Below are 13,827 nucleotides of genomic sequence, written 5' to 3'. Positions count from 1 at the left end.
TCATTTTACTCTGCAGACACACCAAAACACAAGGTTTAGTACTTTTACTTTCTAAACCCGGAATAAGAGAGGAAGCTATGGCTTCCTTTGTGTCTTAAGAGGATCGTCTTCATATTGTCCTTCACAGATATAGGCGTGAACACTCACACTGTGTGAATGCAGTTCTTCTGCCAGCGTTTAAACGGGGTGAAACAGAGAAACACGACCTTGTTTGACTTGGAGCCTGTTTGTTGGTTCAAGTGAGGAGACCGCTAAGCCATCCACCCCATTTCACCTCCCCCCCTCGCTCTCTCTCTCTCTCTCTCTCTCTCTCTCTCTCTTGCTCTCTCTCTCTCTCTCTCGATCTCTCTCTCTCACTCTCTCTCTCTCTCTCTCACTCTCTCTCTCTCACACACTCTCTCTCTCAAACACTCCCTCTCTCTCTCTCTCTCCCTCTCTCTCTCCCTCTCTCTCTCTCTCGCTCTTGCTCTCTCTCTCTTTCTCTTTCTCTCGCTCTCTCTCCCTCTCTCTCTCACTCTCTCACTTTCTCTCTCTCTCTCTCACTCACTATCTCTCTCCCTCTCTCACTCTCTCTCTCTCACTCTCTCTCTCTCCCTCTCTCTATCTCTCTCTCTCCCTCTTTATAGGCACACAGTCACACAACTATCAAAAAATCCCTTTTTTTTTCCTCCCTCTCCCAAATCCTTCATTCTGAATCAAAGCCAACTCCAGTGTTATGACAGTTTGTGTAACGGCCCGGGTCAAACAAGGCCAGGTCTTCATCCCAACTAGGACAGGAGCAGCTCCCCACCACCCTGTGATCAGGTTACAGAGCATTATGAGTAGTGTGGTACTCCACATCACCCTCTGAATGGGCTGATGATGATGATGATGGACCTCCGTATGCTCAGTTCTGGTGTGACGGAATCGTGATGAAATATGATGAATGTGACCGTTTTAGTACTCCTCCTTCTGAAACTCTTATTCCATGGACATGTACTATATCTGATACATTTGCACTTCCCCTTCAAATGTTTACAGCCTATTCAATTTTAGTTCAGCTCAGTCAACATCATAATAGTAGTGGTGTTTCTGTGTGATTTCACTGATTTCCTTCATTGCAGACTATCACTGGTCTGGTTATAGTCCTTTTTAGTCTGAGAGGAACTGCATCATTCAGAGAGTTAAATATGTTCCTGTTTATCATTCCTCACAGTTACATTCATCCGTTTCTCTTTGTTCATCCTTTTACAGTTCCACTGGGTTCAACTCCAGCTGTTTTTAAATGTGCCATATAAATAAAAGTGCCTTTAAATGACTTGACACACATCAGCATGATGGCAGATGTTTTTACATACTTCTTCTTAGAAATACAAGAGACCCTTTCAGGAGGATGTGGTCATAACACGGTTTCTCCTCTGGCGTCAGGATGTCCATTGACTTAACTCTTAACCACAAAAAAGGGAACAGAAGACAGGGCATTTTCAAAGTCAGTTTTTGTCTGACACAGCCATAAAGACACGGTGACTAATCAGCCACCGCTGTCAAGGCTTCTAGTCATGAGTCAGATGAAAAGCAGGTGTGAGGACACCTTCAAGAGCCTCCTGTACTCCAAAGATGGTCAGCAGCCTTTCTATGGCCAGTGAGCAGATTTGAATTCAACAGCTCTAACGGCACAACAGAATGTTGAACAACGTTAGAAATAACACATTTTACAGTAATGCTGTAAGGAGGTTTCTTGATTTCTTTTTTTTGGCTGTGCCATATGTGTTGAAAGGATGATGAAATCGACTCCCTCCAGAGGGCTGTAGCAAGTCTAACCCTCGTTAAAAATGATGTCCAAATGTGGGAAAGGTTAATGTTTGAAGTAAACAACATGTCCAGATCACATCTCATTTCTGTCCAGTGGATAGAAGCACAGACATCTAGAAGTCTATGAAACGTCTTGAGAAAAACTCCCAGAGCATGAGGAAAACATCCGTGGAAGGAGACTACGCTAACTGCATAACACGTTTACCGTCTACATGTTCTTTTCTCTGGGATTCAAATCAGGCTTCAAGTCATCAGGTGGATATTGCATAACACAAACTCAATTTCAAATATGTTATGGATATTATGAAAGGTCTCTGATGGGCACATTGTAACCTGCTACGCCAACTGGAAAGGTATGTTAAACTCCTACGGTCAAAACAAATCAGCCACATCAATTAGATCCCAGAACATGAAAAGCCCATTACTTTAAATAAATGACACAATGTCCTCAATCAGACTCCTAAAAATACCCTTTTCACCACATGCAAACATACACAGTGTTGCGCTTGTTCCAGTTCTGAAGTGATTGCCAAGATTTAAGAGGAAGCGTTTGGATGGGTCTGAGGTCTGATTCTACCACTCTCTGTGGAGGCACTGGGGCAGATACTTGTCCTGAGATGCCCTTGCAGGAGTAAGCACAACTCCCAGAACTGTTTACTTGTAACCATCTTGTTTATTCAGATGTCACAGGAACATTTTGGTTCAAGAGCAAAGCAACTACTTCATCTTTATGTAACAGCAGTTTGGTAGAATAAACCTCTATTCCAGGTCAGTTTTCACAAATGGGATCAAATGTTGTAGGATGAAACCTTTATGCTGTTTGTTGCTGTACGAACCTGTCCTCTTACCTAAGTCTGTATGTGTAATAACATCAAACACACCCCTAGATAACCTATCTTAGAACCTTTTGGTTTGGTATATCATGTGAATTGTATTTCATTTTGTTACTCATGCTATTAATTCCAGTCAATCCATTTCACCACCCAGCAAGTCCTGCTGTTTTGAAATGTGGCCAAATTGGATAACAATGGGTGCAGTCAGTCAGTCAGTCAGTCAGTCAGACAGACAGACAGACAGACGGTGCAGGCTGGGCCACAGGAGGTCTGGCCCTGTCCTGTATGTGTTTCCTGCTGCACAACTGGGTCAAATGAATCACTTGAGAATGCAATATTCCCTTTAACTGAAAATACTAATTCAACCTTTAAGAAGGCCCCCCCCCCCCCCCCCCCATTTTAGCCCAAAGTGAAGCTGTTTTCAGCTTGGACATAATACTGTTCAACAAAACTGTGATGCTTTTGTCGATGGCAGCATTGCCAAGGTGGCCAGCTATATTGTAAGACTGTTGTCATTGTCCTGGAACCGAGTTGCTTATTAATAAAGCATAAAGCCTTCTCTAGAGGATGTCTAGGGAGATCTCATGCAAAATTGAAGGGAGGAGGAGGAGGGTTATTTGTGACAATTGTGAGCCTGAGTTCAGCTGGAGGGGAGATGAGGGGGTGGGAGTGCAGCCTGGGAGGGAAGGGAGGAGGAGAGGGAGGAGGAGGGGGACACAGGAGGTTGCGTAACCATTGCTCTAGTCTTACATAATAGCGTGCGTTGACTGGTACGCAGATGCCAGCAGCTCACTGAATATGGATGACCTACTTTTTTGGTATGGTGTACAAAAGCCCCTTCCAGAACAATCTCTCATGCTAGTTTGTGTCCTAGTGTACTAGTTTGTTTAAGCATTGTGATGGTAAGCAGACTTAACCGCTGTGAGTGTGATTATATTCAACATATAATGTGTTTGTTTGCATAAAACCATTCCATGCATCAGTACCCATAATGGCCATAGTTGGTTGGTAATTAATCTGCCAATGTGTGTCTGTACATTTGCCGTACCCTAATCAATTTAAATGTGTGGAATGGATACATTAGAAACTTCTAGAAGTGCTTCTTCTACCTCTGTTTTTAAATCTAGGCTAAAGACACATATTTAAATCTGTTGTCATTTCTATAATTCTGTATTTGTCCCGTCATTTGTTGTTGTCATTGGTATCGATCTCTTTGTGTTCTTTTTTTTAAACTTTATATTTTGATGTCCTTTTGTACAGCACTTTGGTCAGTTTAAGCTGTGCTTAAATGTTCCCTAGAGATAAACTTGACTTACTTACTTACTAAACTCTCACGAGTGTAAACTCATTTATTTGAAACATGCATTTCAACCGCACTTGGACCTGGTCTTATGTGACAAGAGTTTATTGTCTGAAGAGACCTGAAATTGTGCACTAGAAGCCAAAACACAAGGTTAAGCCTACTGCCTTTTCCTCTAAAGCTGTTTTCCCATCAACCACTGTGGTGCAGACTGGTACAATAAATACTAAAATAATAATAGTCTACGCTACACTCGGGACAAGGTCCTGTGTGGTTTTCTGGGAGTACCAAGTACCATGTGGTGTAGCTTACTAATAAAAAACACAAAACAAAAACAAACAAACAAATAGGAGGCTGGGTATGGTCATGCAGTCTCTTTTTTGTATCAAGCACAAAGATTATTTTTTAACTTCATACATACTACAGAATCTTGTGTAAGACAAGTGTCCTTATTAAAGACTTTGGAATACTATATTGGTAATGCTCTCTAAAAAGTCTTTGTTACCATAACAACCCTCAGCAGCCCAAACAGCCTTTATGTGTTGACTAAATAGATTTAAGTTTGCTGTACTGAAGTTTGTGCCGTACCATACCTGCCGACCAGTAGAGGCCCATACGTTTGGACATTTTCTATAAGAATCGTGGTAGGGCAGCCTCCATGCATTCACGTTGCCTGTGCATGTCATGGAATGATAACATGACAGGAAAGACGGACCTCGTTATTGTTTTATAAGGTGATAATAATGTGACTGCCAGAACAGGCAGAGCCAAATAGATAGCGTTGGACTCGCATGAACACATTTGATAAGGATAGTCTGTCTCACCAGGTTTGTAATAAAAATTCAAAGCAGTTGTGAAGATAAGCTAGGCTAGCCAAGACCATGATATCAGTTTGAAAAGCCCCAGGGCTTCTGTGCAGGTTCAATTGTTTATATCACATTTATATTAAGTTTTTATAGTGGTTGGTATGCTTGACAATACAACAAAAAAAGATATCCAGCAAATTATCACTATGGTCACATTTCAACAATTCCTGTGTCCAGTAGACCTGGTGATTTTTCTGCTAACGATGTATAAAACCCTTCACTGTGCTCCTCTCAGTCTCCTCACACCCTTCTGACCACCCAGCCTGTCTCTAGTTTGATCCTGTACAGCAAGGGTTGCCAAGCAACCAACTACCCTTGGTGTTACTGAGGAAGTGTACAGAGTACAGAGACATTGTATATTTGACATAGAATGACTGAACAAGCATACTGGTACAAGGACAACTCCTTTACCAGGAAAAGGATTTGAACTCAGAGAATCAACAGGGAAAAAGCTGATTTGCTTTAGCCTCTACATACAATACCAGGAAAGAGTTAAGCATGTAGTTTACATCTACGGTATGCACTGCATTCAGGAAGTCTGACATTTTTTTTGTTATATTGCCGCCTTTTGCTAAAATTGTTTACATTATTTCCCCCCTCATCTACATTCAATACCCCTTAATGACAAAGTGTAAACAGGATGTTAGAATTTTTTGGAAATGTACTAAATATAAAACATTTGAAATATCACATTGTCATAAGTATTCAGACCCTATGCTATGACACTTGTAATTTCTCTTGATCATCTTTGAGATGTTTCTACACGTTGACTGGAGTCCACCTGAAGTGAATTCAATTGAGCTAGCCGAGCCGCCTGGCCAAACTGAGCTGTCGGGGAAGAGAAGGGACTTGGTAAGAGAGGTGACCAAGAACCCGATGGTCAATCTGGCTGAGCTCCAGAGATTCTCTGTGGAGGACATGGGAGAAACTTCCAGAAGGACAACCATCGTTGCAACACGTCACCAATCTGAGCTTCATGGCAGAAGCCTCTCCTCAGTGAAAGACACAGCCTGCTTGGAGATGGCAAACAAGCACATTAGCACTCTGAGTCTCAGACTCTCAGGAACAAGATTCTCTGGTGTGATGAAGCCAAGACTGAACAACAGGACAATGACCCTAAGCACACACAGCCAGGACAATGCAGGAGTGGCTTAAACCCCATGCAGACGAAGCCTAGTTTGCCTGAACCCGGGTTCATTTTTCACACATATCAACTTTTTAAATCGCGTGCACATGAACCCAGCGAATCCGATTGACTCAGCTGTAGTACATCCCCCACGCCTGTTGGTGGCGCTTTGGTGCTACAGACAACTGAAGAAAACGGAGAAGAAGACAGGAGCATGCTATCAAAGTAACATATGACAGTAGTTGAGCTCCAACTAGCAACGTTTAGCTTAGCCGCATAGCCTACATTTAATCTGCACAGTAACACATTATGGTGGTTTATAAAATCAGTGGTAAGAGCAGACTGTAGGTTAAGCGAAAAATAATTATATTTGTTATTGATAAAAAAGAGTTTAGAACAGTGCAACAAAGCAATGTGCAACATGACATGTCTGAGTTGTTTAAATGCCTGTGCTTTATGGAGATGCTGAGCTTGAGCACGAGAGACCACAATGCAAGTGCTGTGGATCCTGGATGTTTCTTGGTTTACAATTGCTTCCAATTTCATGGTTTTATTACTAACAACAAATGTAGGCTATTGTTGAGGGCTTTGTCCTTCACGTACTGTAGGCTACCTCTGAAGTAAAGTTAACGCTAGCTAGTAGCGATCGCTATCGTTGTCTGACAGGACTAAAGCTAACGTAACATTCATCTGTTTTGAAACTTCCGTCTATAATAAAAAATCTTTTCACGTCAGATTTGCTCATATAGGCTATTGTTGACACTTTTAAAAACTGGTTTTTGAAAAATGGTCTGATGCAAATAGATTAAACAGTGATAGATTAAAGTGTGGCTTGTTAATGTCATCCCTTTCCTAACAACAGATAGATAGATACATTTGTATTAATCCCGTTAGGGAAATTCACGTGGAAAAGCAGCAAGGTAATAGGAAGATTTTTTTTTTTTTAAACTGGAGAGCTGTTATAACTGGCTGCCACACTCACTGCGCCATGGCAACCCATTCAGTTATTAAATAATGCTGGTTGTGTCCGTTGTTCTGGCTGGTCTAATGATGCGATCACGTGGGGCAATCCGATTAGGTATGCGGATAGCGTGCAGACGAACACCAACAGCAATTGGATTTCGAGTTTACTCACTTTGGACCCCCGATTCGAGGGAGTGCAGATACAGTGTGCGGATACAGTGCGTTCGTCTGCACGATAGGGCTATCCGGAGACGGGGGTTCACCGGGTTCAGACAAACTAGACTCCGTCTGCATTGGGCCTTAGGGACAACTCTGTGAATGTCCTTGAGTGACCCAGCCAGAGCCCTGACTAAAACTAAATTGAACATCTCTGAAGAGTCCTGAAAATGGCTGTCCACAGACGGTCCCCATCCAACCTGACACAGACAGACCTTAAGAGGATCTGCAGAGAAGAATGGCAGAAAATCCCCAAAATGAGCAAAGCTTGATGCCCAGTAAAACTCGAGGCTATACATGACAAAGGCGCTTCAACTAAGTAATGGGAGAAGGGTCTGAATACCTCTGTCAATGTAATACATGTAGAGTTTCCTTTTTAATACATTTGCTGACATTTCTAAAAATCCTGTTTTCATCTGTAGGTTTAGGAATACATGTGCAAGGTACACATGTAATGCTCATTAGTCTCTCATGCTCTGAAGTCCTCCACAATCATTCCTCTACCAAAAAAGACCACTGCCAGCACCCCTAATGACTACCGACCAGTGGCACTGACACCTATCATCATGAAGTGTTTTGAGAAACTGGTCCGGAGTCACATCACAACAAGCCTGCCTCCCACTTTTGACTCCCACCAGTTTGCATACAGAGCAAACAGGGCTACAGAAGATGCTATTGCCACGGCTCTCCACACCACACTTACACACGTGGAACAGAGAGGGAATTACGCCAGGCTGCTCTTCATAGACTTCAGCTCTGCTTTCAACACGATCATACCAAGCAGACTGGTCACCAAACTGATGGACTTAGGGCTCTCACAGCAAATCTGCTACTGGATCAGAAATTTTCTGACAGACCGCTCCCAGAGGGTTAGAGTAGGATCCCATCTCTCCTCAGCTCTCAGCATCGGCTCCCCGCAGGGCTGCGTGTTGAGCCCCCTACTCTACACCATCTATACCCATGACTGCACCCCCACCCACCCGAGCAATGCCATCATTAAGTTTGCAGATGATACAACCGTGGTGGGGCTCATCTCAGGAGGAGATGAGACTGCATACAGGGAGGAGGTGCAAAGGCTGTCGACATGGTGCACCTTGAACAATCTTGTCCTCAACACCTCCAAGACAAAAGAGCTGATAGTCGACTATAGGAGGAAAAAATCGGACATGCAGCCTATTGCCATCAATGGGGAGAGAGTGGAGAGGGTATCAGACTTCAGCTTCCTGGGAACTCACATCGAGGAGGACCTTTCCTGGACCAGAAACACCATTGCACTGCTGAAAAAGGCACAACAGAGGCTGTATTTCCTGAGGTTACTCAGGAAGAACAAATTAAAAAAGAAACTGTTAGTGTCCTTTTACCGCTGCTCTGTGGAGTCAGTGCTAAGCTATGGCATCTCGCTGTGGTTTGCCAGCTGCACGGCAGCAGAAAGAAAGGTACTCCAGAGGGTCATTAACACAGCGCAAAAAGTAATTGGCTGCTCTCTTCCATCTCTTGAGGACATTTATAAAACACGCTGTCTCAGAAAAGCCCACAGTATCCTCAGAGACTCAACACACCCTGGTTACCATCTATTTGAACTGTTGCCCTCAGGGAGACGCTTTAGGACCATCATAGCAAAAACAGACAGGCTGAGAAACAGCTTCTATCCCAGAGCAATCATAGCACTTAACAATAAGGTTGGGTACCGAGAACCGGTACCAATATGGAACCGGTTCCAATACAACCGGTACCTACCCGGACCGAAATGCAACGCAGATTTCGGTGCTTCATTTCGGTGCCTGAGCCAATTGAAAACGGTTGCTAGGCAGATTCCGCGGGGCACATGTAAAACTGCCCCAGCTCCCAATGTAAACTTTGTCCTGTGTCGCTCACGCTCATTGGTGTTTTCATAGCAACAGTCTTATGACAGTGAAGAGCATGCAGCATTTCACAGAGCAAGCACAAACAGAACTAGCCATCAACCTTTTAACAGAGAAAATACCGAAAGGTAAACGGTCAAAAGTGTGGCTGTATTTCGCACCAAAATATTCAAACATCGCGACGTGCAGCAAATGCAACAAAACAATTGCGTGAAAAGAGTGGAGAGAAGGCAAAGAGTCAACGGCAGTTCAGCAACCGAAGACTGAAAAATAAACGGAGATGACAGCTATACTTAACCTACGGTAGTCTCTTAAAGGGGCAGTACACATTTTCTCGTACTCAGTGTGTTCAAGTAACAAGATTAACTATAAACAAGCTAGAAAAGATAGGTATAAACAAATCATAAAATGGTGAAATTTCATGAAATAAATGCAAACAAAATAATACATTTTTGACTCCAGAGGCAAATATGCTCATATTTTTGCAAAAGAAGTTTGAAGCTGTTTTTTGTATTTATTTATATTTATTTAAGTATACTATAAACTGTTGTTTACAGTTAATATAATGTTCATAGTTTGAAGTTAAAAAGTTTGAAGCCAAGTGTTTTGTATGTATTTATATTTATAATATACTTTAAACAGTTAATATATTGTTCAATTTGAAGAAAAAAAATTGAATTGAACAAAAGAATTGCTGAAGTATTGAAGCTGTAGTGTGTGTACAGAGTGTGTGTGTGTGTTTTGTATTTATTTAAGTATAGTCTAAACTTTTGTTAACAGTTCATATATTATTTAAGTTTTAAGTTAAAAGGTGTTTTGTATTTATTTATATATATAATCTACTTTAAACAGTTCATATATTTGGCAATAAAGCCTTTCTTAAATGTCGTCAATCGTAAACATTTTTTTATTTTTTTATAAAAGTATCGGTTCCGGCACCGTTTAGGCACCGGTATCGTTTTAAAAGTATCGGTTATGTACCGGTATCGGATAAAAACCAAACGATACCCATCCCTACTTAACAATGCACAAAACTGACCTGTATTTGTCTCTCTGTTGTGTTATATGTCTTGTGTCTTTATAGTGTAAATATGTATATATATATGTTCAATCTATATTTTTATTGTTTTTGTGTCTGAGAGCTGCTACCTCAATTTCGTTGTACTTGTGCAATGACAAATAAATATATTCTATTAGGCTTTAGCTTATTTCACCTCTATAATGCATGAGTCCATGCAGCTTTGTTAACATCTATGTATTAATTCCAGTTCAAAGCTGATTAGAGTAAGTCTGTGGCACTAAACAGAAAAGCTTACAGTTTCCCCTGATCACTAAGACTCATTTCAAGAAACAATTCTCCATTTTCTCAAAACTACACACACATTCTCAAAACAACACTCACATTGGTACAACCATCTAAACACCAGGTCAAAATCAAACTTCGCTGTCAGACACACACACGAAACACTCTCAACACCAAGATAGAAATAGGAGGCACTCTCAAACTATTTTAGAAGGAAAACACAAAAGAGTATAAACATGTAAATGAAACTATTCAGGACATTCTCAATACTATTACTAGTCTCTGATCTGCATCAGTGTCACAAGATTGAACTCCTGTCTAGACTGAAAAAAAACAAGATGTTTGCCCATAACAAATACAGTGGGAAATATGCCCAGTTGTGCATAATCTACGCTGAGAACATATCCTCAAATGCAGTAAGAAATGGGGAAGTGTGAAATAGGGATTTCTGAACCTGGGATTATGACTGAACCAGACGTGAACCAAAGCAGTCTTTGGCATTGTGAACAATGACCTTATTGACGACTGAAAACCTTTTTCTTTCAACAAAAGCAGTGTCTGCCCCCCTGAAAGTGTCTGCTTTTCAGTTCTATCAAAACAAAAACATAATCCAGCAACTACTGATGTCACCCATTACTGTGGAATTTAATGTAAACAAAAGCACAACGAGAACAAGGTCGAAGTGTAGATATTTTCCTTACATGGACTACAAGTCTACAGTAGCACACACAGTTACAGCAGTGCAAAGGATGTTGAAAATGGAGGCACTTGAGAAATGGCTCACGCTTGGTGTACGTTTGTCTAGCTTCCTCATAGTCATCCCATGATGAATGATGATGAAGATCAATCTAATCTGATACTATTTATCTTTGATGTTGTGGTCTGTCTCTTCCTCATCCTCCTCCTCAACCCCCTCTGGTGTATTGCACTTACTACATTGTAGGATCCTTTGTTTCAAAGTATGTTGGCACACCAGTGTCCCTTATTCATTGATTCTGCAGTTCTGATGTGTTCATTTTATGGCTTTGCGTTTCCACCATGAAAAAGATGTGCTCACTGAGTTCAGATGCAGAAGCCTTGAGTGTATTGTTTTGATTGAGTGTACAGTTAGTTGAATAGTGGTTTACAGTTTTCAGAAAAGTGCATATCTTTGGAGAACTGAGGCAAAACCTTCATGCTGAGGGAACTAGTTATAGCGTGTAAGCAAACAGGAAAAATATGTAATTAGCCTACAAAAGGCAGAAGCAGCTGATTGCTCGTCAAAGGTGCAGTACACGCAGCCTGGGGCCAAGCGTTGGATTGTTCACCCACTTGAGCTGGAACGTGAGCTGGGTTTAGACCGTCGTGAGACAGGTTCGTTTTACCCTCCTGATGATGTGTTGTTGCATTGGTTGCATGTTGTTGTTGTTGTTGTTGTTGTTGTTGTACTGCACCTTTAATGTGACCTTTGACCCACACACTGGTTGCATGTTGTGTGTGTTGTTGTTGTTGTTGTTGTTGTTGTTGTACTGCACCTTTAATGTGACCTTTAACCCACACACCCACAAACTCATGCAATGTCACGTGACTCTAAGCCAGCATGGGTCATGCAGGAGGTGTTTTCAGGTCAGACTACTTTCTGAACTGAGCTGTAGTTAATTTTAGCACAATGGTGCCATAAGTGGCCTGCTCCAAAAGGTTCCAGGCCATATATTCTGACCTAAGTGGTATCTAAAGATTTTTATAAATTACTAAAGAGCTTGCAGACTTAAAGGACCAATATGTAACATTGACATGACTCAGCGCTCATGCGGGTTGCCAGGTTGAGACTGGGTTGCCAGGTTGAGAAACCCTGAACCCACACGAAGGAGTGCAAGACGAGCTCAACATTAAACTTGGGAAATGACCAGCGGCGACCAGTCCTACACTGTAAGTATTTCAGCTGATGTACTGTATACGTGTGCAGTGTTTCTATTTACAATTTATGAACCAGCTCTTATGGATTTCTCATAACGCTGTCAGTGTTAGCTAGGTGCATGGCTGGCTATGTACGTTAGCCAAAGCTAAGCCTGTTATCCCCAAAACAAAAGCCCACTGCTCCCAAACAAAGGGTACACCCTCTGGAGATGCTTCTTTCCAGGGCCCTGATAACATGTTGGTCAATTTAACAGATAACATATAAATCATTTCTCATCAATTTCAGAGTAGTAGCCTACTGTTGCAGCCCGATGATAGAAAGTGTTCCACTCGACGGACACCCAGTACTTTACAGTGCAGGGCTAGCAAGGGATGGGTCTTCCTGCCTATACGAGTGAGAGTGCTTGGACACTCATAGCACTCAATATACCCTCAAATTAGTCAACTCGGCATCCATCTTAAAATCCCTCTGGGCTCATAGCTGTCTCCAGCTTTCAGATGCATCTCCAATATTTACTTGCATTTTACTACGTCTTTGGTCATGGAGCTTTTTAGAGGGATGTGGAGTTTTTTTTTTTTTGGGTAGAATTATCTCTGTGGGTCCGGTTCATTAGCTTACTTCCATGGCAGTGGCATGCTGCGCTAGCATTCTTATATGGCAACCTGGGGTGTGGAAATGGTACTGGAGAATTGGGAAGTGGGCCGGGTTTACACAGGCCATTACACAAACAGACGTTCCACTCCGGAACGGACATTTTAAAAGGAGAATATACTGGCTGTACCATTGTTGCCAGAGAAGCCAGTAGCTTAGTAACTTAGCATGTCTCTGATTAGATATCATATTCATTTAATTAATTAAGTACAGTAAATGTAGTACATACTGGTCCTTTAAAGCAATGCTGTTAATGTCACATAACATTTCTGTGCACTTCCTGTAAAATCCAAATGAATTAACAAATAACACAGGATTAACATAACAATAGTATCTTTTTTCATCATTAGAAACCTTTAAGTAGTTTAGTCACTAAAGTTTAGTTTAGCCACTAAACTACTTAAAGGTTTCTAATGATGAAAAAAGATACTATTGTTATGTTATATGTTAATCCTGTGTTATTTGTTAATTCATTTGGATTTTACAGGAAGTTCACAGAAATGTTGTGTGACATTAAACTTTAGTGAACAAGACATAGATCAAATTCAAAATGGATTACCAGTGTGTTGAATACAAAGATGGTGTAGAGAAAGTTCAGTGTTTTTCACAGGCCTGTTGTGTGTTTCTGTTTGACCTTGGCATATACTCACTGATAACACATAGAACAATCGTTTTCAAGACAACTATAATACAATCCTCATTTTAACTGAAACGATCCTGCCAAATGAACTGTACAACTCTTTTGAGCTCAGATACTGAACAACATAGTTATAGCATAACATATTATATTACATAATGTAATGTCTGGAGGAGACATGAGAGTATATATTATATCATTGGCCAGGACTGAGATGTATACTTAGATGAAGGGGACACGACACCACCAGCTTTACCTGCATCGTCACTTCATATTCACAATGAAATGTGTGGCCCTTATACTTCCACACACTCTTTTCTACTTTTATATACTCTTTTACTTTTATACCTTTACATATTTTTGTTGTTGAGGAGAAATCTCG

This window comes from Clupea harengus, chromosome 26, assembly GCF_900700415.2.
Source record: "Clupea harengus chromosome 26, Ch_v2.0.2, whole genome shotgun sequence".
NCBI classification, from domain to species: Eukaryota; Metazoa; Chordata; class Actinopteri; order Clupeiformes; family Clupeidae; genus Clupea; species Clupea harengus.
Note: the sequence above shows the minus strand (reverse complement) of the source record.